This window comes from Phyllostomus discolor, chromosome 8 (genome assembly GCF_004126475.2).
Source record: "Phyllostomus discolor isolate MPI-MPIP mPhyDis1 chromosome 8, mPhyDis1.pri.v3, whole genome shotgun sequence".
NCBI classification, from domain to species: Eukaryota; Metazoa; Chordata; class Mammalia; order Chiroptera; family Phyllostomidae; genus Phyllostomus; species Phyllostomus discolor.
Genome location: NC_040910.2, coordinates 86,049,527 through 86,076,997, shown reverse-complemented (window position 1 = coordinate 86,076,997; position 27,471 = coordinate 86,049,527). Strand labels below are relative to the sequence as shown.

The 27,471-nt window shown below is 42.1% G+C and overlaps 1 protein-coding gene across 9 annotated transcripts in view; it reads left to right on the top strand.

Moving 5' to 3' along the window:
• KCNJ16 (potassium inwardly rectifying channel subfamily J member 16) overlaps window positions 1-27,471 on the top strand; it is a 46,821-nt gene that overhangs the window by 6,712 nt on the left and 12,638 nt on the right. For 5 of the 9 annotated variants that reach the window (XM_036033437.1, XM_036033436.1, XM_036033438.1 and 2 more), the window contains exon 1: window positions 13,006-13,698. The exons of 1 other annotated variant lie outside the window; for it this stretch is intronic. The gene's annotated coding sequence lies outside the window, so the exon portion shown is untranslated. Of the gene's footprint in view, window positions 1-11,724; window positions 13,699-27,258; window positions 27,437-27,471 lie in introns of those variants that run through there. 3 more of the 9 variants (XM_028520429.2, XR_004904843.1, XM_036033440.1) reach the window with 3 other exon arrangements.

Here is a 27,471-nt window from a genome sequence, read left to right as displayed (position 1 = left end):
ATTTCCAGTGTACTGATTGATATTTATTTAACAAGAACAAGGTGCTAACTACCTGCTGTGCCTCCTTCTCGGTGCTTTATAAATATTGGTTCTTCATCCCCATGAAGGTTTTTAAGAAAACAGAGAGGGCATGTTATATTTTCAAGGTCACACAGCTGGAAAATGGCATTGCTAATTTTGAACCAGGCAGTCTTTCTCTATAATATGCGTTTTTAACCACTAATCTATGCTTTCTAAAGAACCACAATTCCCCATAAATTCATATTTGTTTTATTATTAGAGATCCTAAGTTAAATTAACATATAATTTGTATAATGCACCCACTAGTCAAGAAACCTGTGTACACAACTCAAAGTGAAAGGCTGAGAAATGTTCAGTCATTGAAATGACAAGACAGAATCAAACCACTGAACCCTGCTCTCTGAAATTTGATTATTGATTTCTGTGTAGTATTCTATTTTACATGCCAAGCATTAAATTTTACTTTCTCTATGAAGACATGTAAAGAGTAAATTTCAGCAAATCAGAGACAGAAAAGAAGATTTATGCAGCTTGTTTAACAGGCGGAACCCCAGCTGTACCAGCAGAGATTTGTCATTTTTATCAAAAGCTCATAAGCATGGATAGAACTTTAAAAATGTAAATCAATACAGACTTCACTTCATTGAGCAAGTATAATCTCCAATCCAAGGAAAGTAATATTTCATGAATGGAGAGCATGCACTCACTCTGTATGGTCCTGATCACATGGGGCAGCCTGTTGGTTTCAATGCCAAATACTGAACTAATACTGAGGAAGCCACTTGTAGGTGACAGTGGAGCCCCATGGTCCTTGGCAGATTTCTTAGTTTAGTAAAACCTCTCTTTTTGATTAGCCTGATCTGAAATAGCCCCCTGTCTTTGTGCCAGTGAATATTAACTTTGTTAGTTAGAAATTCCTGTTAGATAATGCAAGTATTTAGCATGAAAATTTTCATGGAGGAAGAAGTCTTAGTTTTCACTATTTTTTTTTTACTTTTCAACTTTTGCTATTCAAAAAAGAACTACATCAGAGTACTTGTTGAGTAATCATTTTTCAACATTCATGAAAAGAATGTCTCTTGAAGAAAGAAAGAGGATGTTTACTTTTTAAGTTGAAAAAAAGAACCTATTGGGAAAATGTGTCCGTGGCCCTCCTCTAAAGAGCGCTGGGGCTGTCACCTTTGAGAGGACTGAACTGAAGCTCCTCACAGGCTGCTTTATTGTGTCTGGCATTTCCTTTTACGTAGTCTCAGCTCTTAAACTAAAGACCAGATCATTCTCTGACATATTTTTGTTGTTTTGTTCATCTTTAGTCTCCTTCTGACTTGGTTCCTAATAAAAATAACAAGCAGCACGTGTGGCAGTATGTCCAGGCTGAGCCAGTTCTTTGACAGTGGTTAGGTCACCTTTTACCTCCAGACAGCTCGGTGGGGGTAGCGAGAGAGCCAGTAGTAGAATCCTTCCTTCGGTGATGAAAAGACTAAGGATCAGGTCGACTGAGGGACTTGCTGGTACATGGTAGATGGGGGGCTTCCGTTCCAAGTTCTTGACTCCAGGTTCAACCCCCTTTGCAGGTACTATGGTGCCTGCTCTCCTTTTCCACCTCTGCTGCAGAGAAACCTTAGAAGGGTACCAGGTACCTTCTCCATGTGGTGGTGGTGTACATTTATGAATCAGACAGATCTGGGTTTTCATCTGGGCTTGGCCACTATAAGTTCACATAGGGGTATGAACTTATGTGATTTAGGCTAGTGCTTCTCAAAGTGTAGCCCAAGGCCAGCAGCAGCAGCAGAGTCACCTGGGAACTTGTAGTAAAAAATGCAAGTTCTCAGGCTCCATCTCAGACCTACTGAATGAGCAATTCTAGGGATGGAGCCCAGCTTATCTGTTTCTGACAAACCCTCCAGCTGATTCTGATGAATGTGAAGGTTTGAAAACCAGTGGTCCAGGCCAAGGCACTTCCCATGATAGAAGTTCCATTTGGGCCAGTGGCAGCTGTGATATAGAGTTCGTATGAGGACTGGGTCAATGAACATGAAACAACTAACACATAGCAGGTGGGCACCTGGGAATGCTGACATTCCCAGGGGATGGAGTTTTATTGCAAATGTTCATTCCAACTCCTGCAATAAGTGCTGTCTCTAGGAGAGCAGAAATGGTCACCTCTCGTGGATGCAACACTATTTCTGAATGTGGGAGAGATGACTATTTCTAACTTATGGGTCAACCGGATGGTGCACTTTGGTGGTACTCAATGTAGTTAGTGGCTGCCATGGGAAAGAAATGAAATGAAGCCAAGTGATAGTTTTCCACCCAGGAACTTGCAAGAAATCAGGGCAGGGGTGTGACCTCCATCTTTGTCACCACTGCTTTATTTGTTCATGTGATTCTGGCAGTAGGGTCACAATAGCTGTGCCCAATGGCCACATTCAGTTCCATAGTTTGAATTGCTTTTAATTTGTATATCTAAATATGGCTTAGCAATTTGAAAGTCCTTAGATTTAAAAAATCTATAAATTCTATTTAAAAACTCATTGAAAAAATTTCTAACCTGTGTTCATCAAAACATAGGAAAGCTGGGTTACAGTAGCTATGTGGAATACAGGGCTGTGAGCAAGCAAATCTTGCCAGTTCCTGTTTCTGACTGCCTGTTTGTCCTCTGTCTGGACCTGCGTACATAGAGACCTCTTGTTAAACACCTACCACGTGCCAGGCGCCATGCTGTGTGCATGGGGCCACCTTGTCATTTACTTGGATTTATTGAGGGGGAGGTTGGGAGGTGTTTTGTAACAAAATTGGGAGACTTAAGCCACATCACTTAGCCACCTAAGTTTTTGTTTCTAGATTGAATTAAGATTCTTGCATAATCTGTACACAAATTTTAACTACCAGGAAGGACAGCAATGTTATACTTGCTTTTAATAAACACTCAACATCCCCAGGTTCCGGAAGTTTAAAGAGAAACAACAGGAGAAAGCCATGTCCTTTCTAGTTTATTCCAGTGGTTCCCAAAGGTGGGATTCCTGACTTGGGAGGAGGCAGGGAGAGAAAAACAATACCTCATGGTACTTAAGTGTAAAAGCATGGGGTTTCCATAATTGTGGTCATCTGTAACCAGAAGGCACTCCGATAAAATCACCTTCACTTGCCAGGAAGAGAGGGAAATATTTAGCTATAAACTAGACTTACAACCTCATGTAGCATGTTTTCAAAAAGTTACCATATCTCTGTTTACCAAATTTGTCTGTACATAAAAAAGTTAAAAGCTGATTACTCCAGTGTTGACATAGAACACAGGGTTCTGACTAACTCTGTTTAGAATCTCCAGTTACATCACCCTCCAGATAAAGGCAGAATATGACATGCTGGCCCTTCATCACCCTGGGCCTAGCCCAGGTGCATCACTGCTTTAGGAAGGGGATCTTGACTGGTGAGAACTGGAGTTGTCCACTTCTGTCCAGCCTCAGCTGTCTCGCTGCACCACAAGAGAGCTGTGCAATCATTTGCTTAAGCATTTATTTTTTTAGGCTCCGAGTCTGATTTAATCACTGACTTATCTTCCTATGAAAGTATTTGTGCTGGTTAAACAGGGCAACTCGATCTCAGCAGAACCTGCTCTTTCTGCTTCTGTCCCAGGGGTCAGCGGAGAAGAAGGGCTGATCACAGGGATTTTATCATTGAATGGGGTCATTGTCCCAGGTTTTTTGTTTTTCCCTTGAAAAAAACTCTACAGCCCTGAAAGCTCTCAGATAAGGGGAAAATCTACCTGAAAACACTGTGTTTCTTCTCACAGACTCTTCGTTTGTTGAAAACAGATTATCTTTGTTACACTTTGGCTGGATAAAATGGCACATATGATCTGGGTAATTGAGGTCAATGGAAACACTTGGACTTTATTTTCCCAGGGCTGAGTGAGGGACCTAATTTAGGGTTAGGGCTGAATCAGGGACCTAATGTAGCCACATAGCCTTACTTACAGACTGAGTTGCCAGTTCACTGGGGGCATTTAGCATGTTCCTATTCCCCTTCTGATGTTTTTATTTCATCTGAGCTATTGGCTGCAAGTCTGGTTCTTTGCTGTGGCCCTGGGTGGGTCTTCAGCTTCCCACTCTTACCCAGGTAGACCTTTATGAGACACTTGGGGGCTCCTAGGCTTGGTTGTAGCTTATCCTGATCTGCTGCTCCATAAAGAGTCTCTTCTCCCTTATTTTACCCTCTCATGCAATATTCACATTTACTCTGAGACTCTTGAGTGCATTGACCCACGCAGTGAAATAACGTCAGTTTGTTGAATACCATGATGTCCTTGGTGGTTACTTGCACTGTTTAAGCAGAGCCTCATTCATAGGCCAAGTGAACAGGCATTAGACAATACCAAATAGTCTAAAATTTGGTCTGCACCCTAAATAACAGAGTACTAAAATATCCATTTAAAAGCACATTTGAGTGAACCATAGTGGGATTTTAATTTTTTTCATTTAGTTTTTACTGTTTTATGAGTCTCAGTTTCCACGTAGGATCAAAATAACTTTAAACAACATCTAAAGATGTGCTTGCTCCTTCAGCCATTATGTTCAGAATTATAGAATAAACTCTCATTTACACCCTGGAAATACACATCTAGTGATCTGTAGTTACCATGAAAAGTTGAAGCACAGCTTTTAAGGTTTTTGATAATGTCACCTCTTGATAATACAATATATTTCAATATAAGAGTAAGCTTAGCCCCTAGAAGGGCATCTTGGGAAAACAAATTCAGAACCTGACTTTTGTCAGGCACCTAGTTACATAGTTGGAAAGAATTAATCTACTCACTAGTCCACAAATTTTCAAGAGTTGAAAGGTAGTAAAAGATTCCTCAGAAAATTCTAAAAGGTATACAATAAACTTTCAGAGGCAAGTATGGATGTTTGTGTTTGTTTCCTCTGTCTGCCTTCATAGGGTGGTTTAAACCAACACTTCCAGAGGACGGGAGCCTGAAATCAAGGCAACCCTCCTCCCAAAGCCCATGGAGGAGGCCCCTCCCTCACTACTTCCAGCTTCTGGGGGCCCCAGGTGTTTTTTGGCTTGTAGCCACATCACTCCCATCTCTGCCTTCGTCTTCTCTTGACTGCCTTCTCCTTCTCCTCCTCCTTCTTCTTCTCTCCCCCCCCCCTCTCTCTCTCCTCTCTCTCTTCTCTCTCTCTCTCTCTCGTACGTGTGTGTCATATTAGATCAGGAACTACCCTAACAATCTCATCTTAACTCAACAACATCTGCCAAGACCCTATTTCTAATTAACGTCACATTCACAGGTACCAGAGGTTGGGGCTTCAAAATATCTCTTGGGGGAGAGCACAGTTCAACCCATAACAAGTGATAATAGCAAAGAGATGAGAAACTCTATACTTTCCTTACAAAATAATAGAGAAACACAATAAAATATTTTTAAAAAGACTTCCTTTCTTTTTCTTAATGATTATTCTTATGTTTTTGTTTGGCCATTATGAAATGGTAAGATGATACAAGATGTAAACATTTATTTTTCTACTTATTGCTTTGAATCTTTCATCCCTTTGTAGAGGCATGGCCAGACTCGTTCTTTTGTAATTGGCCATGACTACTTGGGTTTGATGAGCTGTGAGTAAGCAGGCAACCTTAATGCTGATAACAAACAAAGTAGGAGAATGTGTTTCACAAAGAGGAGAGAGTGCAAATAAAAGTAGAAAAGAAAAGGAACAATTCACTTTGCATTGAGGAAAGGTGAAGGACGTGAAGTGTTTTCAGAAATGGTTATCCTATAAACAAGGAGAAAATAGAGATGTGGGTATTGACGCAAGAGCTCATGACTCAGATTTTCTTCCATAACTTTTCTTGCGCCCCAGACAACCATGTGTTCTGAAGCTTCCACTATATTTTCCAGACTTCCTAGCCTAAAGAGAAATAACAATAGTAACATTTGCATTTACTTAAGGCTTAGAAAAAAATCAAAGCGAAAATAATAGTTACCTTCAAGGAGTGTCTGCCTGGAAGAACTGAGTCAACCATTTTGGCCAAGGCTGTCTTTTGGTCCTTATTTTCATGGCAGCTATAGCAATGTATGCAAGGAGAGTGGAAAGGTGGGAACATCAAATGAATCTATCTGTGGACAAAAACATCTCAGTGGTGAAATGACTGTTGATTAGTGGGTGTTGCCTTTGTGAATTTGAGAAAGCTGCAGAAGCTAAAAGAACTTGAGCTGCTAACAATTAGTGATGCACAGGCACCATCTAGATAGAAAGGACAGGCTGACAAAATATTGAAATTACCACATCCATCCACAGTGCTTTATTAGCCAAGGAGGTAATAAGCCAGAGAAATATAGCCAGCAGAAAAGGTGGGGGGAATGGTAAAATACATTTACCTCACTTTTGGCGACTGAGACAGATTTGAATTAGTAGATTTGATCAAGACAAAATGTATTATGCACTATCACCCCTAGGTTTGAAATAATTTGGACTGTGAACATAGAGTCACACTTGAGAGTAAGTGCAAAGTGGGCAAAATGCCATGTTTCCAAGAACACAATGCATCCAATGTGCTGCATTTACCAGTCCTGAGAGATGGTAGGAACTGTTGTTCTCCAGACCCTCTGCTGGAAGGCTATGCAATTTCTCCCCAGAAAAACCATTGTCATTGAGAATTACCTACTATAATTTTCATTAAGATGAGAAAGACTCAATTACAGTTTTATCAGTCCAGCTTTAATATATTGGCTCATAGATAATTAGGTTTCTAAGAAAACTAAGCTGCCCTAAAAAAAAGAATGATTAAATTTATTTTTTTGCTCATATTACAGAAAACTCTGAATAATTTATTTGGGGCTTTATTCATGAATAACTCAATTTATTAGTATTGGTGTGGAGGCTATAGGTTCAAGAATTATATTCATGTAAGGTTGCTGTCCCACATTTCGTTTACCACCGTATTGTGTTGTTTATGTTGAAAGGCTGAACATACAAACAAAAAATGGCCAAGACCATATATAACAAAACAACTCTGACCCACAACCTCTATAGCAAATTTCTCAGAAGACAAACCAAAACATTCGCCACAAGGGCCCAAAATGGTCAAGACTTGGTCATTCACTTCCAGCTCTCCTAATTTTTGCCCCTGCTTCTAACTTAGAACCAATGACAGAAAGCAAAACTATGCTTCTGCATGGCACTTACATAGGATTCCCGCTTCTAGTTAACCTGAGTCCAGCTTCTCATGCCAGCAGCCACTGAGGAGGGCAGACTTGATACCCTCCTTTCTCATTGGGAACCTTCTCCCTCTCTGCCTCCCTCTGAGTTGCTGCTAAACACAAGTGACAAGTGACGATAGCTGGCTCCCTTGCTGTAGCAAACTCTGAAGAATGTCCATCTCTGTTCTAGTTTGGGTGGTCTTTGTTTATTTCTACAATGTTTACTATAATTTCTATATAGAAATCTTTAAGTGGAAAGATGAACCTGCCAAAGTTTAGAAATCATTTAGGGCCACTGGATAGTAGTGCCCATCATTTTGAAAGCCAGAAACATTGTTAGAACTGGTTCAAACTTGGGTCAACATCCCTTTGCTAAATCTGTGATAATTTGACATTTGTATCATTCAGTTCTCTTTCCAAGTCATCACAGCCAAGGTCTCACTGCTGGTGAGTCTACTGTGCAGTGTGGTTTGGAGAGTGGTTTCCCTTGTGGAGCTGCTTGGGCATAACAAGGTATTCATCTGTGATGAGCTCAGATGGGTTCTATTTCTTTATGAAGGTCTACTTTTGCCTTTATTAACTGAGAAATGTGTGCTCTTTCATATTAGGAGGTGCTATTTCTAATCCTGATGGTAACTTTTATTCATAAGAAGATTTGGAGAGTCTATCGGCATATTTAAGTCTTATTTAGAAATTGCTAGTAACATTAGTTTGTATCTTATAGGTTGCTTAAGATTTAAAACAGGTAATTTCTGTAAAACAGTTACCAAAGTCCTAATATATAATATATATTAAATAAATAATAACTATAGTTATTACAACAAAACAGGTGCTCCTATTTCTTTTTTTTAAATAATTATTAATTTTGTTCTTCAGTTGAAATTGACTTTTTTTTAAGATTGTATTTATTTATTTATTTTTAGAGAGGGAAGGGAGGGAGATAGAGAGAGAGACAGAGAGAGAGAAACATCAATGTGCGGTTGCTGGGGGTTATGGCCTGCAACCCAGGAATGTACCCTGGCTGGGAATCGAACCTGGGACACTTTGGTTCCCAGCCCACGCTCAATCCACTGAGCTATGCCAGCCAGGGCAGGTGCTCTTATTTCTAAGTGAACAATCTTTATATCTGACATGACAACACAGAACATTTGGAGCCAAGATTTAGAAATTGCAGGTGGCTCGCTAGTTTGCAGATTGAGGTATCAGATAAGCTCTGCTCTAAGACACTATGTGCATTACATCATATGGAGAATGAAGGCAAGTGTCTTCATAATTCATGTGCTGGACACCTGCTGTACTGAAGACCAAGCCTCACAGAACTGGGATGACCTGGTGTTAGGCAAGTAGGAATAAGTAGTGACCTCAGTAGCTTCAACTAGCTGAGCAGTTCACACCTAGTAACTTGATTAAGGTTTGTGGACAACCTTACTTTTACTTCTTAGACTGCAGACAAATCTGCATTTATAAATACATACCTGCAGAAGCACTGTAACATCCATGACCCAGCCTGCTGAAGAAGGTAACATGTCCCCAATTCTCCTTTGCATCTGACATGGTGAGATCCTCATTTTGCAGACAGGACGTGTGTAAGTTTAATTTCCGAATCAAACAAAAGAAAAATTCCTGAGCTTTTATGTGCATTTTTCTTAATATGATCACAGAATCAGAGTTAGCTATTTAATCCCAAACGAGACATGACCTCACTGGGGTTCGTCCTTTGACTAAATTTCGGAGTTCCACCCCAGGGCAGCGTCGATGGCACTGCCTATGAGCTTCGTCTCCTCCCTGATGTCAGGGATGCGTTTGGAAGGAGGGGACGTCTCTAGCGAATGTTTTCCAAACAAATATTTTGTGGGAATTTCACTGTTCTTTTCAGTAAAAGCCATTTAGTGGTCAACCTGGAAACCAAGAATGGAACAAGTTATCTTGTTAAAATTCTTCAATCAAAAGGTATTTGTTTTGTTTGGTGGGTTTCATTAGAAATGGGAGGAACAGGTCATTAGAGGGAAGTGGGAAGACCTATCAGGAGCACCTGGAATGCTTTTCCAGAGGCACTATTCAATTAGATGCTTGAAATGTTACTAAGAATAGGCCTTGAATGCAGCCTCAATAACATATTCTGCAACTTCCCGACAGTGACTATTTCTAAAGTTTTCCATTCCCTTGAAATTGCTGTTCCTGTCTCTTCTGCTCTCCATCCCTTTATTTAACAGGGAAATAAAACCACCACTTCTTGCCACCCAACCTGTAGACCTGATTGCAGCTGTACAGATTCTTTCCTTGGAATCATCCTGGACGGTTCTTCATCCCTCCTTCTTTTTCCCCTCCCTCTCTGATAGATTTCTGATGATAGTGGATTCAGACTTCCAGATATCTCTTGAGTCTCTTTCCTATGCTTTAGTCCCCTAAATTATGCAACATCTCTTTTACTGCACCCCCATCCGCAGTCTGGCCAATCCATTCTCACCACCATTGCCAGAATGCATTCTTTTAAATGCTAATCAGACTCCCTTGGTGGAAGCCCTTTAATCCCTCTTAGAGCAATCAGTATTCTTTAACCTGATTTACCAGATGCTGCCAACTCCTATCTATCTCACACTTTTGCTAACTCCAATTCAGGGCCAACACAGGTTTGTCCTAACCAGTTGCATTCAGTATGAATAGAATAAAGTTATAAATTACACCTTTAGGGAAATGTGACTCATGAGTAACTACTGCAGAATGGATTCACTGAAGACCAAAAACAAACACATCCATGGTTTCTAAGAGGGTAGGAACCTATCCAAGAGTGAAAAAGGCTAAATGTGAAAACAAGTTTATTCATTAGTAGGGCTTTAAGTTGAACATTTACAGTTTCCTTAATATCTGATAAGGACTTAAGTGCTTACTAAATTACATGGGAACATTTAAAAGTCTAAATCATTTTTCCCAGCATCCTTTTTAATGAGCCATCAATTTTAAACCTGTTTCATTTTCATTCCATTAAACAAATGACAACTTTAATAAGGCATAGTGGTATATATAATTTGGTGAGAATATACCTTAATATATCAACTAAAGACCAATTTTTTTCCTGATCCAAACATTAGAAACAAGAGGTTTTCTCTCTACATGCCACCCCCATTCATAGATGCTTTAAAGTTGAATTTTGATGGAATTAGGCCTTTGAAGTCGCATTTTAAGTGGAATCTAGACTGATTGTGGGCTGCACATAAAAACAAGGCACACAGAGGAGAACAATCAGGACACTGAGCGAACCCTAAACCAGGGCTCATCACACAGGGCCATGCTGAGCAGACTCATGTCAGCTCCCATGGGCCAACTGTGCACACCTCTTACCAGCCCCACGTTCTGAGACATCACACCAGTAACTCGAAATCAGCCATGTGTGGAATATTTGCACCACAGAAATTCACAAACTCTACCATCCGTCCTTTTTTCCCCTCAGAGAGCCCACTGTTAAAAATTTCCAGCACACCACTGCTTATAAATTCAGTTGACCAAATGTCCCAGCAGCCCTGGTTGACTCCTGTTGCCCTAATAACTCACCATTTTAGCATTTGCCCATATCTTCTCCACTCTCAAAAGTGACAAATTAAATAATTGGTATGCATACCAGGATTAGTAGGATGCTTCATAAGTTTTTCACTGGAAGAAGTAAAGACTTAGGAGGTAAGTTAGGAAGTAAGAAGCAACCATAAGATTCTTAACTTTTTTTTTGTCTGAAGAACTGGCTGTTTAATAGTAGCAGGCACGTTTTGCAGAGGGACAGCATGAGGACAGAAAAGTCTTGTGAATGCTACAGGGAGACATATTTTTATCTGAGTTTAAGGCAGGACTTCCCCGGTGGTAGAACTGAGTCATCCTCAAATAGGAACAGAGCACATGGCAGGGGGCAGGGTCAGTGAGAGCCTTGACAGTGAAAATGCTGAAGCAGAGGCTGAGGGCCCACTGGAAGGGATCTTGTTGAGGGCTCCAGGCAATGAGTTCTTGTCATGTCACAGTTCTCCTGAGGATTCACATTTTTCATGGAACCCTCCCATGACACTGCCCGAATCAGACCTTTTGGCACTTCCTACAGGATCGTTGCTTGGTAATGTGAGTGTTTGGGAGTCTGTACAACCAGCCAGAAATCAATTTATTCAAATTCAGAAGAAGAAAAAAAACATCCAAACAGACAGTCTTATTAATCCTCACTGTTCAATTTTAAAATTAAATAATTTGAGAGGAAGTACGTGCTAACCAACTTACTAATGATTCCAGATTTTGAAATCTAGTAGGATAATCTATTCCACTGTAGCACAGTTTGGCCAAAGAGAAGAAAATAAGTCAGTGAGTTTCAAATAACTTTAGAATCACAAGTAATGGGAGAGAGTTTTATAAATAGTGGAAAAAGAGCACATTGTTTGGTAGTGAGGACTTCAGTCACTTCCTCCGCATCCTGGGAGGTCTCTGTACAGGTTCTTTGCTTGGAATCATGCTGGACGGTTCTTCAGGCAGTCAGAATGATAGGAAGCCCACTGGCCTGCAGAAGTGGGGCCTGTGAAGCCGGTTCAGGTCTCTCTGGAGGCATGGTGTCGGCAGTGGCTGAGGCCGTGTGAAACAACTTAAAATTCTTCCTTGGGTATGGAAAAATCTGGTTACAATAAACAGTTCCATCCAATAGCTAGTATCTGTATTGTGCAGCATACAGTACTATTTTTCTCTATTTAAAATTACTTTACTCAATCAGTTTGTTTATCATGTGGATTCTGTAGTGAAACCATGAGATCAAATAGGACACCTTCCTCAACCTCACCAAAAATGCTTATTTTTTAGTAGAAATGACACACAAGAGTAATTGAGGGACATTTACTTAATTAAAAATTAATAATGTAGTAACATCTTAGCTGATGCACTGTAACATCTCACACTAAAACAATACAAAATAAAAAGCTCTCTTCATGAAAAAATACCTTCTTGACCCCCATATTCCTTCCCATCTATCATTGTGTTTTTCTACTCCATTTGTCAGCAGAACTCCTGACAAATGAGATGCACATGGTGTTCAATTCCACCCACCCTGTTCCCCCTTGTTCTGGTCCAATCAGGCATTTGCCTTCCTAACTCTACTGTCTTTCATTAAAGTCACCAGTGACATCACATTACCACATCCAATGGTCAGGTCTCAGTCCTCACCTTGACCTATCGTTCGTCTCTGACAGATGACCAGTTTGTTTTTCTTGTCACACTTTCCTCACTTCACACCACGCATCATGGTTTTCCCTCAATTTCAATCAATTCTATTTGTTGGATCCTTTCATCTTCCCAACCTCAGATGGGCTGCCCCAGAGCTTGGCCATTGGAACCTCCCTTCTAACTATTTTCACTCTGTGAGGTCCCATCCCTGTTCATAGTTTCAATTGCCATGTGTGCTGATGACTCCCCATCTTGCACCTCCATTCTGCATCTCTCCTTTCAACTCCAAAATACTGGATGATCTACCTGACACTTTTATATTTGGCTGTCAGAGTGCATATCCAGTTACCACAACCAGACCTCAGCTATGGAGACCCGTCTTCAAACTTCCTTCTCTCCCAGTTCTGTCGTCTCAGTAAATGACTCCAATGTTCACTCAGTTTCTTATAAATGTCCACATTTCCATGACAACTTTACCCAAATCATAAAACTTCCTTCTGGGTGAAAAATGGATATTGAGTAAGAAGCTTAACCCCTCCCTTATCCCAAATTTAGAAGAGGCAAATGAACAAGCCATAAAACAAAACCAACTTCTCAGAAAAACATCTAAACCCTTTACTTGAAACCACTGCTGAGGTTGACCCTGGTCTTCTAGGACCACACCCCTCCTCGGAACCCAAGTGGAGTGACGTTGGGCAAGAAGCCATTTGCCATAGGTGTAGGGTTACATAGTCAGGGTGTGTGCTGACACAGAAAAATCTTTATAACGACAACAATAGAGCACCTACATTTAAGAAAGACACTCAGAAGAAGTTGTACAAGTCCGGGACATACTCATAAGAGAGAGTCCAGGTTGCCCAGACAGAAATAAGTTCAGGGGCCACTTTGGGGTTTGGGGACATCCTTGTTATTGAATAAGCTCACAAGGGTTTGATCGAAAGAGATGTAGATGGGCAGGGGGAAGGCTGTTTCTCCTCAAGTCTTGCTTTCTGTAAGCCACCACTGGCAATACTGTCTACTATGTGTAGGCATGGGAACCGGTTAAAGAAAGTGTTGATTCACCAGAGAGAAGCTGAGAACTCAGTGGCCTTTGTGTGTGTGAATGTGTCCGGAAAGGCAAAGAAGAGTGAGATTCTCCTGTGGGCTTTCTCATCTCCATGGCGGTAGGTGCTGGCAGCCTGAGAGAGAGCTCGAAGGAGCAGAGAGCAAAGACCCCTGAGGTGTCTAGCTGCAGTGCTCTTACAAGATGAAAAGGACACAGGGTTTGGACCTGAACTTCATTATCTGTTACTAAGGTAAGACCATTTAGTGGGTTACAAAGTGATTCAAGCCGGAGCCAATTGCTCACCTGCTCTCTCACGCTCGTTCTCTTTTGTAGAACGCCTGCGAATAGGCACCTGCCTGATGCTTCCTTTGGCTCAATAGGCATACTTTATCGCTCCATCATCTGTGCTGGGAATAGTCTGTCTTGCTCTCATTTGGTCTCTGGGGAGTGCTGAACCAAACAGATTAAGAATGTGCGTGCCATTTATAGATCAGTCAAGGGAAGTAGTGTTCAGGGAGAAGGAGACGGAGAGCGTGATGCATTAGCCCGCCGAACACGACTTACTGACGTGGGGCAATGTGGAAAAGGATGAGTCTTTAATTTCCTGTGGAAACAATCATTCGTAAAACCGGCTCTTTTTATGTCTTTGTCACTCTTCCACTGTTCCGAAGGGACAACAAAGTGGCATTAAGAATTTGAAACTGTGTAATAAAATATGCTGTCATTAGTTTATAATTAATTGCATCTATACAACTAAAAATACAGACAGAAATAGTGTAATGACTCATTAGAAGAAAAAAAAAATCTGCTGAAAGGTGACTTCAATACATAGTGAGTTCCTCAAGCGCTGAGGTCTGATTAGGCACAAAAGCACTGGGTTTTCTCATGTCTAATGTTTTCCTTCTCCTTGCTGTTGCCCTTTGATTTGCACTCAGGACAGTTGCTATGGAGCAAATAACACCCAGTTATTTGCCAGGCCTTTAGGTCCCTGTGTCACTAGTGGAAGGAGCGGAGGCTGAAATAGTGCAGCCTGTCTACTCGAAAGTTCCAGGACCGTGTGGGTGCTTGGCCATGGCTTTAGCCGTGACTATGTTTTATTTATAAAACTCTCTAAGCTTTTTTTTTTAAATAAAAGCAATCCCCTTCTTTTACTTTCTTACAAAGCCTGAAATAATTCTGAGAATTCAGAAGGAGTTAAAGGGCCATATTTCCAGAGGGTCTGAAAGCCTGTAACCCTATAGAGCCCAGACTGGCTCCTTGTTGGCAGCGTGGCCTTCCCAAGTTCCTTAACTTCTCTCTGCCTCCTTTTCAGAAGCCTCTCGTAATCTCTGCCTCTTAGGTATTATTAAGTCTCATTTGATAGGGTACCTGCAGCATAGAAAGAACAAACTAAGTGGAAACAGTAATAATTAGCTCTGTTTCAGAGAGGAGGGAAACTCTGCTGAAGACAGGGGTATGGGTTAATAGCTAAGCTGGGAATACTATCTCAAATGACTCAACTCCAAGAAACATACCTCCTGTTCTCGAGTTTGCAAAAATACCAAGCAATTGCAATTTTGTAATGAGGAAGGTAGGATACTGTTACAATATCCAAGGTAGTTCTGGCAAAGCATACTAGCCCTGACCTGCTTCTGATGCGGTTCTGGGGACCAGTGGTGTTCAGCCTTCTGCATTCCATCCCTGGCCTCGCCCCTCTGAGGAGCCCAGTCTCTGCAGGCTAGTGATGCCACCGGGGTCAGGGGAGCTATGCTGGGATGGGCTGACCTGAGGGGTAATGAGGTTCCAGAAGAGAGTTAGGGCCAGAGACATTCTTTTCTGTATACATAGTTTAATACAGACGAGTCAGTCATTTCACATCATGATCTTTTCAAATCAAAACATCTGCCTCTATCATCGGCATTGTGGTTGTTTCAGATCAGCTAAGGCAAAGCTGCTGTTTTTTTCCAAGTGATAAGCTTCCCGTGAAAACCACTGACATTCACAAGGCACCTGCTATTTATTATACAGGGTTACCTGAGTCAATTCTCATCATTACCCTTTTCAAAGGGATGGGGATCCAAGACGTAAAATAACTGGTCTGAGTTCACATTAAGTGGTAGGGATGAGATTCAAATGGAAATCAGTCTGACTACGCAAATCAGATCTAAGTGATAAAAGTAAATGCTTATTTCATTTGTATTACATATATATTAGCTCTGCAGTGACTGGTTGTGATAAGAACCTGAGGAGACCCTCCTGGGACCCAGGTCATCAAAACCTAAATTTAGTTCACCTTCAAGAGATGGTATGTCCAAACTCACAGTGGGAATCAGGGCTCCCCTGATCTAGAACCCTCTCCCTGACCTTGAAAACTTCCCTGTCAGCCACTGTTCTGGGATTTCCCTAATTTTTCACCAAGAAAGTCCATGATTCAGTGTGAGGAGTTTGTGTGTGTGTGTGTGTGTGTGTGTGTGTTTAAGTTTCGAACGTATACAGAGGTACAAAGTTAAAATGAAAACAGATGAGCTAAAATAGAACAAAGGCACAGATCATACAAAAACATGGGTCAGTGTGATCTTTCTGTTGGCATGACAATATGGCTCATATTTTTAAAAAATGGGAAAAAACTCAAGTGTTTTTATTTTGATGAGAAGATGAGGTCTTTCTGGCACTGGTTATTTTTAATCCTCTTGGATATTCTTTCGCCACTCTTCATCTCAGAAGATTGAGGTTAATGCTATTTACTGTTAAAGAAAAATAACATAACCTAAACCTCTATATCTTCTCGGAAAAGGAGACCTTCAAAGGTACCTAGGTCAGCCAGCTAACTACTCAGGAAATTCTTCCCTGTATTCTTCAAGTTGACCATCCAAATTCTGAGCAAAGAGTCCCAATTTTCACTAGATCATTAGAGATACTAACAATAAAATCATTCTTCTGGATACAGATGTTAAATCAACCCCTCTAAGGTCTCTGAGTTGGAGTGCAGCCCCAAACCACAAAGATGACAAAATGAAGATTCCTCAGCCTGAGGACAGTGACTCAGAGGCAGAATCAAAAGACCATCATTTGCAGGCCCGGGTTTCCATGCTGAGTGTACCTATGTTATAACTGTGAAAGTGAAAGGACAGGGACAGTGCCCATGACTTACCACCAAAACATCATGGCTGTTAGAACATTGATATAAAAAGAAATGATCTGCGTATCTTGCACAATTTTAGAGCACAATGAATTTTATTTTCTGTGTATGTCCCTTCATCAATGGTATCTTTTTATTAAATAAATCTCCCTCTCCATAAATCCCATCCACATTTCCTGGTTGCACCCTCTGTACTCACACAGCTGGACCCCTTTCTCGACTGCATGAAGATACAGTTGACAGCGGTGATCGACCTGGAGCGGCGTCATGTCTGACGTCACTCGGCACGTCCAGATCACGGCGCCAGAAATATAGCCGCCGCTCAAGAAGCTATGTTGAGTTTCAAATGCATAGGTGTATATTGTCTTTAATATTTTCTCCTTCAGTTCTTTTTTGTAGGCTGTCTTCAGCTCCATTCCACCATTATAGTGACTTCTCTTAAGAAGTGGGTCATCCAGAATCGAACGTTTTACTTTAGATATGAAATATACACAATTAAACAAACTTTCAATACTTGCCCTTGAAATTATGTGGATGAAAAACTGCTTTCGTGGAACCTTTGCCTTGGCTGTCTGGGACAGTTATACTTTTAAGCTCACTTGCTGCTCCTCTCATCCTCACCGCTCATCTTTGCTGGTCTTCTGGGCCTGATACTGCTCAGTTTGTAGTGGAATGAATTGCCTCAGTTTCCTCCCCTGCTGTGGATTTCTCCCATCAGTGGAGCTAAGGGCGTTTGACCCCACATGCGGGTCTCTCTGCTCCAGGTTTTGAGATGGGTCAATGCATAGAGCACCCAGGTGGCTCTGAAGCATCTCAGGGGCTCAGCCAGCATCTTTTGCGGTTAGTTCTTCTCCAAACGTGTGCCCCAGTCCTAGTGACTGGGTTTCCTCTTTTTCCTGAGATCAGTTTGCAAAACCCACCTCACCCTGGTTCTGGTTGCAATAGCTCTTCCCATTAAGACTTTGAACCATGAGATGAGTCTCTTGTCATCCTTTCCCCCCAACTTTCACTACTTGCGTAACCCTGGATAAATCTACCAAGCTAGTGAAGGTCCAGTTCCTCCTCCTTAACATGGGGATGATATTAATACCCAGGTCTTGGGATTTGGGGTAAAATTAAGCATATTCATGCATGTCAAGTGAGTGACACTTTACTGAGATTGCACCTGGCCCTTATTCTCTCTCAGTCTGGAGCCCACACCCAGGGCCCGACGATTTTGGTCACGTCTGTGATACAGAATGCGTGCCTGCCTGAATAGCCACATGCAGCCTGCTCTCCCCTCTGTCAATCCCCCAGCTCTGCGTTTCCCTTCCTTCCTGTTCCATGGCCTCAAACTCGGTGGCTGGTAAGCTGATTAAGTAAAGCCCTATCACCCTTTCCTCCTACACTGTCCTCCGATAGCTTAACCGAACTTCTGCCCTCCACAGTCATACCTGCACCTGCCTCCACACACAGCAGATGCCCCATTCCAGGTCCATCCTAAGTTCTTGGCCTTTGACCTTAGGACTCTGGCCGGTATATTGCCTGTTAAGTCACAAATATCAGATTTGATACTTAGAAAGGCATTACTATCTTCTTGCCAGATCAGTGCTCTAGGCCATTGGGGTGACTGTCTCAGGCCCCTGGGTCCACAGGCTACAGAATGAAAAGCTCCAAGTGGTGTGCTCTGCAACCAGCTGCTAGACCAGCCTCAGCACCGATCTCCAGTCTCCGGAGGCTGAAACACTCACAATGCCAGCTGCCCTCCATCTGCAGTGTTACCACTTAAGCACATTCTAGACTCACAGGATAATACATTTTTTACCCATGTGCAGTTTCTTCTAAATGAAGAGGGAAATGAGGGATTTTTCTCCATCCCAACCTTAGTTGTTTTGTATTCTTTCATGAGAGAGTCAGTCAGGTGTGGCCATGAATGGAGATGACATCAAGGCTGGGGAAAAAACAAAGCTTTTTATACTCACAGGCCTTCGAGACAGGAGACACAGCATGCCACAGGAGACCACATGGGAAGACACCGGGGTGGCCAGGAGGCAGGTGGCAGGAGTGAGGGGAAGGTCTAAGTCACGGCCTCTGTCAGGGTTTCCTCAGAAAAAGGAAGACAGGGCAGGGCCTGTAGTTTGTAATTGGCTAGTGTGAATGACTTTGGCAGGCTTTGAGCTCTAGGAGTGGTCCCTAGTTGCTTGGTACCTGGCCCTGAGATGATGGAGGCAGAAGAATATTGCCTCCTTAGATACACAGGCCAGACAGAGGAGGTAAGGCTCTGTACAGGAAAAGCATGTTCCAGGTGAGGCCCTTTGCTGTGTCTAAGAATTGGCCAGCCCTCTTGGAACCACACTGGGCAGTCTCGCCCCAGCCAGAGGAGGGACCAGCACCACCATTACTATTGTATGAGAAGGTAGATTTCTGATCACAGTTGGCCAGTGTCCTTGTGGAGAGCAAGCCAATTTTTTGTCCCCCTCAGTAAAAATGTCCTTTGCCTAGTTGCAATGATTTCCTAAACAACCTCCCACATGTGTGGAGGAGAGGGGGGATGTTGGTTCTCTAACTCCCATATCAGCCACCAGATTACACACACGCACACCCCACCCTTCTCTCCAGCACTGAGCCCTGATGATTAAGACTAATCCTCCATAAGAGTCAGGTTTCTGGCTGCAGAAGGAATTAATGCCAAAATAAGTGTGTACTTTGGATCCAAATAGTAGGAAGCTTTATCCTTGCTGATTTCCTCAGGATGCTTTGTGACATCATCCACACTCCATTGTTTTTCCCTTTGTGTTCAGACACTTTGGCTCAATTCCAACAAGTGTCCAAAGGCAACAAGCCTTCCCTCCAGGCCACATATTGACTGTGTAATCTTACAATAGGAATCATTCTTCTCCATGAAAAGGCATCACCCAATGAGCTCTTTTTGAAAGTTCCTTTAGCCTCTCTCCTTGCTGACACCTTTTTAGATTCTTAACAGTTCAGTCAGGTGGGCTTTGGCTGGTGGACGGTCAGCTGTGCTTGTGTGCACTGGTGTGCACTTCAAGAGCTGGTCTTGTCAGTAGACTGGGTAGACCCGTCTTGGGGAGGCTTGACAACAACCACTGATGCCGAAATATCGCCCTGTAATCCTGGCATTTGGAGTTATAGGAATAGCTTATATTTTTAATTCTGGAATTCCACTGGAGCCTTATCTACAAAAAATAGGCACATCCAAGACCATGACATTAACCTTTATGCATCATTCGAAATCTAGCTAGTCACAGAGACGTGGAATCAATCCCAGTTCTTTCACTTTCCAACTCGATGACATACAGTGAAGACTTCATTTCCCTAAGACTTAATTTGTCAATGTACTGGATGTGAAGGATATACTAAAACCTGCTTTTCAGGAGTGTTGTTTGGATTAGGGGTGAGGGACACGGCACTGAGGCTCTGACAGAAGAGGTTCTGCCAGACCGAGGGGCAGACGCCGCTGAAAGTGGAGGCCGGGGGCACACAGAGAAACCTTGATGAGTGTCATGAATCACCTGTGAGCCGACCTCAAGTCTGCACCACACTGAACTGCTGGTGATGCTTTTCGACTGCCTGGCCGTCACTGTTGAGGTAGTTGAGATTTCGATAGTGCGTTCTGTTGCACTGACAGTCAAATCTCCTTGGGTGAAGGGCCTGCAGAAATATGCCCCCAGGTGGCGGATCACAAACCCCAGTGTACAAAGAGCTTCTGTACAAAGAACGTTCTTTGAGTTGAATGACAAGGATGAAGGTCGAGAATGGCCCTGCTGGGGAGAGGAAGTGCAGACCAGCTTTGCTTGACGCACAGGCACAGATACTGTGGTTTTGTGCCTCGCCAAACCCAGGACGAAATCTAAGTGGAAACTCTGGGTGGGTGGCGCTGAGGAGTGAGGAGCGGAGTCTTGCATTTTGGTTTTCACAAGGCTTGGGTGCCATTTAGCCAAATATGAATATGAATGACTATCACATCCCCTCTCTTAAGTGTCTGTGGATATAAAAGAACTTGTACCGGATGCTCACAAACTGTTGAAAATCTGATTTGAGGATTCATTTCTAATTTTTTTCAATGAAGCCACCCCATTTATCTTTCTACAAGAAAGTTACATGAGATGTAGGAATTCAAATGCCAATAATATTTACGTTGCTCAGTTAAAAAGCCAGTATTTCTTCCTCTGGTCCAAAACTCGAAGAATGGAAAAAGCTATTTTAGTTCACAGCATATTCTTTCCGTTAAGATTTTAAATTTCTGCAGTGTTGCCAAGGCTCATCTGTTGAATGAATTTTTCATAAATGTTATCTTCCCTACATGGGGGCAAAGTGGCATTTTGATTAAGTTGAAACAAAAGGTAACTTTATTATCTTTTCTCTGCATCCCCTTCTCCAGTCAGTCTCAAATAAAAGAAGGCCAGGCTGGCTGCATTTATAATGGTTAGGAATTACTTGTAATAAAATCAGTAGCTAAAAAATGTTGAATTTTAAAAACATATTAGAAATCTTCCTCCATATTGCTACATTCTTGGCCAGGAATGCATTTTGATTTGAATATGGGAAATCTATTTGCTCAAGCCAAGCACCACTCACATTTCCATACGCAGATTATCTGCTGGATGAATTAGCCCATGGGATTAAAAATAAAAACCCCTAAACTGCCTTTTGCTCAACTACCCAGAATGTTCCCCTTGATTACATCCTGCCTGTCTGACAGCTTGAATTCAGGGAACAGAAAATCATTTCAATAGCCTGCAACGCACGGAAATGGGGCATTCTTTCCAAAGCAAATGATTTATTCCAAGCCAAATGCAAATCGATTTCTGACTGCTTCCCTTCTGTGGCTTGTCTATGGCACCATGTTCCATCATTAGCCTAGAAACCCAAGAATTAACCGCAAAAGCAGAATGCCGGAGAAGCACCTTTGCACTGGGGGGGAGGAACAAGCTACCCTCAAGGCCTAATAATCAAACAGACATGAGACAGATTCGCAAAAGATAATCAAATTTAACACATGCACATGCACAGGAAGCCCGTGTACATGAGAGTCAGAGACCCCACATGCGGACGTTGTGCAGAGGCAGAGAGGGAACGTGAGTGTGCAAGCTGTTCTGAGCTAGGGGTGAGGCCAGGTGGCCTGGGGCCTTCAAAGGGTCACTGCAGGATGATAAGTTTGTCCCCCCCAACCAGTAGGTCAAAAGAGGTTATCTCTGATCATCTCTCATTACAGGCAAGGCCGCTAATTCAAGTTCTTCTGTGTAGTTAAGGGAGGGACAGAAGTTTGTCTTGAGCCTGTGGCTAAAGTTGCCTTTCACTCAAAACAAACTGCATACCACAGAGGCGTGCCTTGGGGTGATTTGCTCTGGACCCCCACAGCACCGTAAATGCCGGGAAATATCTCAAACATAACCCTCTTCCTTAGGGACCTGCAACGTCGTGCCACTTTGATGTTATTCTGCCCTAGAGCACGTGTGTGCTCCTGGCAGGCTGTCTCGGTAGGATGTGTGTAGTGTCCTTGGCAAGATTGAGCTCCCCAAGAGCAACAGTGGTCCTTATGATCCTCAGTAATGGTCCACAAGGTGCCTCAGGGATATTTACATATGGGCTAAATTGAAGAGTGCACAAAGGCTGCTTCCATGCTCTTTTACAGGCACTGGCATATTTGGCTAAGTGACCGAGTGTCTCACAGTGAAGGTTTAAACACCTTACCACCAGGTTTAAGGGCAAAGTGCCATCTGCCCCACACTGAACTCCCCAGTGTCTATCCCAATGACTAGTCCAGCCCAAGAAATGCCAGGAACAGTGTCCCTTCTCTTTTTAAGAGGAGTACCACTAACTTGGGACACCTTTGCCTGTATAAGCATTCATAGATGATGCAATTAAACCCTCCAACTCAGGTAGGGTGACTCATTCTTCCTGCAGAGCACTGTGGTGGAGGCACAAGTGCATGTGGTCCAGTAAGCATAGGAAATGAAATGTATGGAAACTCCAGAGTACTAAATGCACTAACTTCCATCAGCTATAGGCTGCAGTCAGAAGCAATGGTTTAGTGCCGAGTGCCCTTGGACAGGCACAGGCTAATAGAAAGCTGATCTCATGTGATAAGCAGCGCCCTGCTTAAGGTATTGTCTCAGTAGGCTATCTGTCTGGATCTTCCTAGGGAGATCTTTTGTCGTGTATTTTAAGGCCTTCTCAATTTATCTGTATCCCCAAGGGAAAAGGAGAATTAAGATAACAGGCAATAACAGTTGCTTTATTTTCCTCTGTAATAAAGCTGTCTGGAGTTTTCATTTTGACAGCTTAACATAGAAACTCAATCATTGAAAGGTCAAAGAAGTTGTAGACACTGTCCAGGGGGTTCCTGGTCTACTAGCAAATCACATTTGTGAGTTCAGTGATTCCCAGAAGATTGAATAGACTAATAAATAGACTCTCTGCACATTGTCAAAGAGGACAGTATGAAATGGGAAAATAGCAAGATAGGGCTTAGTTTTCTGTTGGAATATCATAAATACTGAACTTGGAAAAGGTCAAAAGCCATGCCACATATGCTTTCCATACATTACAGTTGTTTTGGAATGGACAGTTAGATTCAAACATAGCTGCTCCCAAATCAAAGTATACGGGAGCTACTAGAGGTCAGTCATGGGTAACTGGGCATCTAGAAAGCAAAGTGGGTGACTAGTACAAAATGACTTCTGTTCTTTTTTTTTTAAAGATTTTATTTATTTATTTATTTTTAGTGAGTGAAGGGAGAGATAAAGAGAGAGAGAAACATCAATGTGCAGTTGCTGGGGGCTGTGGCCTGCAACCCAGGCATGTGCCCTGACTGGGAATCGAACCTGTGATGCTTTGGTTCGCAGCCCGAGCTCAATCCACTGAGCTATGCCAGCCAGGAAATGACTTCTGTTCTTCATGATACCTGTGGTTTTCCTGGGCAGCTCTGTCATATCTCCCTGAAGGTAATGTCATGACAATCAGGACGAGGAGGGAATTTTCAAACAAGTCTGGGAAATTGGCAATCAATAATTCATGGTGAAGAAAACTGGCAGATTCTCTCTCTCTCTCTCCCTCTCTCTCTGCCTGCCCCCCTCTCTCCCCTCACTTGGATCTACATTTGAATGAACTGTAGTCATAGCTACGAGCATAGCAATTGTATATGTATTAAACACAAGTTAGGATGAAAGGGGGTTTGGAAACACAGCTTCATTTTACCCTCCCATGCAGTCCTAGGGTCTGCATTTTTTAGATGGGCAATTGGAGGCTCAAAGAGATTAATTTATGCAGACGTGCAGTTAGTCTTACTCGTGATCAAACAAGCATCTCAATTTAGTCTCATGTCTGTCTGACCCAGTGTCTCGATTCTGGAAACTTTAAAGCAGAAGATCTTGAGGAGGTATAAGAATTGACTGGGTTGGGGCAGGCAGTCAGAATGCTTGGGGTGATATCCAAGGATCTGCAGGTGTAACATGCCCCCCACCCCAGGATATCAGAAGCAGGTTAGTAGTTGTGCTTTGAAAAACACTGGCATACTGTACTGCTTATAGGGGTATCCAAATAAAGTTTTGAAGTTCATGAATATGACTTACTAAGAACTGGCTAGGGCCAGCTATTTAGGCAAGTCTACATCATGACTATCTAATTGCTGTTCTCAAATTTATCCATTTCAAAGAACCATTTCCTTGTCTTAAAAGTCTACTAACCCCCTGGTCAGTGTGGCTCAGTTGGTTGGAGCATCACTCTATACACCAAAGGATTGAGGGTTTGATTCCTTGTCAAGGCACATGCCAGGGTTGTGGGTTCAGTCCCTGGTTGGGGTGTGTATGGGAGGCAACTGATCAATGTTTCTCTCTCACACGGATGCCTCTCTCTCTCTCTCTGTCTTTCCCTTCTTCTTTCTCTAAAGTCAACAAACATATTTTTTTAAAAAAATTAAAGTCTATTAACATAGACCTTACAGTGTTAACATTGCAAAATAACACGATTTAAAACATTTTCTTTCTAAAGTTATCAAAAATATTAAGATAAAAGAAAGACTCCTAAAACAGACTTTGGCCTACCAAGCCAAGAAAGGACGATATTAACAGTTTAATGTGTTTGGAATGGGGAAGGGAGGAGGGGGCGCTGAGAAGGGAGAGCTGCATGTGATGCCTGTTTAATTTTAACCCTGCTTTGTGGACTCCGGTCTGTTCCCAGCTGCTTTCATGATTTCTCCAATTGGTCTCCAGTGGCCACATCTGACCCTGCTCCCTCTAACCCCCCTTCCTTGTTTTAAATGAGATCTGGTTTTACTTAGATGAATTAAATGTCACTATATTTGTTTCTGTGAATTGTTCCAGCAAAAATTACAGCATCCATGTCTGACTTGAAACGTCTGTAAGACTGTCTGCCTCTCTGAGCTATTTATAGTTGCCTTTTAAATGCTGTAATAAATGCTTTTCGATTGCTATTGGTTTGCTTTTCCTTTATGCAGCCTGAGAATGAGTCCACTTCAACAGTCTCAGCTGAAAATACCTGTTTTTTCTTTTTTGGAAAAGTAATGCATGTTCATTGTAAAATATCAGAAAATATAACTAGGCAAACAGAAAAAAAAAGAGGGAAAAAATCATCACACCGAAGAGAGGAGGCTACAATTGCCATTCTGTATGTCACTGTGTCTTTTCTCCATGCTTAACTATATTAAAACTTAAAAATGTATATTGTGCATGCTGTTTTATAGTCCCATTTTATTTTTTCCATCATACAGTGTTTTCATTTTTCCTGTCATTTTTTTTTACTCTATTGCTTTTAATGACTACATTAAAAGTACTGAGTAGTGATATAAAACAATTCCACATGTATTGATGGCTAGGCCATGGCCAGTATTTGCTACTACAAATAGTCCTACAAATTAGCCATGGCTCTGTGCTCATCCATGACCATTTCCTCAGGGTAAATCACACCGACAGGCATTGATGGATCAGAGGCTGCACCAAATTCATGGACTGTTTTCACAAAGAACCAACTCACCTCCAGAAGTGGTTCAAATTAAATCGATGTGTAAAATATTTGACTGAACCTTTAAAATAAAAGTATGATAACCTGCAGTAGTATAAGGAGAACCACATTTCTAATAATTTAATCACTGCTTCAACAAATTTTATGAAACACTTTTTAGTGCTAAGCACTTTTTTCTAGATTTCCAGAGAGTTCTGCAGCAGAGTTGCAAGCAGTTTTCTTTAAAAAGTAAATAAATAAAGAAAAGCTCCATATGAACTGGCTGCTTGGACAGGGGCAAGGCGAGGTAACTGGAGGAATTGGGAGCTGATGTTTGAAGAACTGTCAGCACAGATGTCTGCCGTTCCAGCAATGCTCAGGCTCTTAGTAGGACTGCCATCCCCTGAAAGTATTGAACTGCTCAGTCTGTATTGTTTGATGATTATTAATTCACTCCTTTGAAGTATAATTAATGAGTGCCTACCTGCCACATATTTCTATAGCTGGTGGGGATACAGAGGTAAATATAAGACAAGGGGACTTTTTGTCATGGAGCTTACAATCTGGTCCATGGGCAATCCAGCCAAAAAATAAGTAATTCAGTCGGTAGTGGTAAGTGTTTTAAAATGAATAAAGCATGTTGCCCTAACCAGTGTGGCTCAGCGGGTTGGGCATCGTTCCGGGGAGCGAAAGGTTGCTGGTTTGATTCCCGGTCAGGACATATGCCCGGGTTTCGGGCCAGGTGCCCAGTTGGTGCACTTGTGAGAGGTAACGGATCGATGTTTCTCCTACACACTGATGTTTCTCTCCCTCTCTTTCTCTCTCCCCTTCCATACCTCTAAAAAATAAACTTAAAAATCTTTTAAAAAATGAATGAAGCATGTTAATGAGACATAAAACTATGGCATGGAAGGTTTTAGTTTATATCCTCATCAGCCATGCCGTCTTTAAAAAGGTGACATGAAAGATAAGACTTTAGTGATAATAAGAAGCTTTGCAGGCAGAAAATGCAAAGGACCTGGGGCAAGAACCTCCTTATATGTTAGAGTGGAATTTAGCAAACTTTCTCCATCAAGATTCAGACAGTGAACAGGTTGGGCTTTGTGGATCCCATGGTCTCTGTTCAGCTACTCAAGTCTGCAGTGTAGCTGGACAGCGAGTGGCTGTAGACAATATATACTCAGTGGTCTGCATGTGTTTCAATGACATCTACTTACAAAAACAGTGGGCCAGATTTGGCCCTTCGGCTATAGTTTCCTGACCCCTGTGTTAGTGAAAAAGACATACAGTGAACAGTGAGAATAACAGGAGATGACTTCCAGAGATGGGCAGAGGTCAGATGTGTGCAATCTGTATAAAATATAGATCATGCAATTCACTCTAATCACAGTGGAAAGACACAGGGTGTTTTAAGCAGGGGAGCAACATATTTAGATTTTATTTTTTAAAACAATAGATTCAAGTACAGCAGGGGCAGAAAGAGTTGTTTCAGGAGGCTGTGGTCCTTTGAAGACCTGGTCCACTGACAATGTGGGGGTTTTAACTGTGATGATGCGTGATTGGAATGAAGTTGAACCAACAAGCCTTGTACCTAGTTTATGTGATAGGAGTAAAGGAGAATGACTAGACCATACTCATCCATATTAAACTGAATTTTAACTTCATTTTCTGTTTCAAGCAAAAAACCCACTAGCCTTTGTTAACACAAGCAGAAGAAAATATTATTGAAAAGTTATCAGGTAGCTTATAGCCTCAAAGAAGTATGAAGAAAAAGAACCTGATTTGAGCACAAATAAGAGGCAAGGCAAAATTGTATCTAAGGACGGTCTCTCTAGGACCTGTGACTTGTATCCTTCTCTGGGGAAACTTGGCTGTACCACCACACCACTGGCCTCCTGAGTCCTTGTAGGTGCACGGAATGATAGGATCCAGAACCCAGTGCCA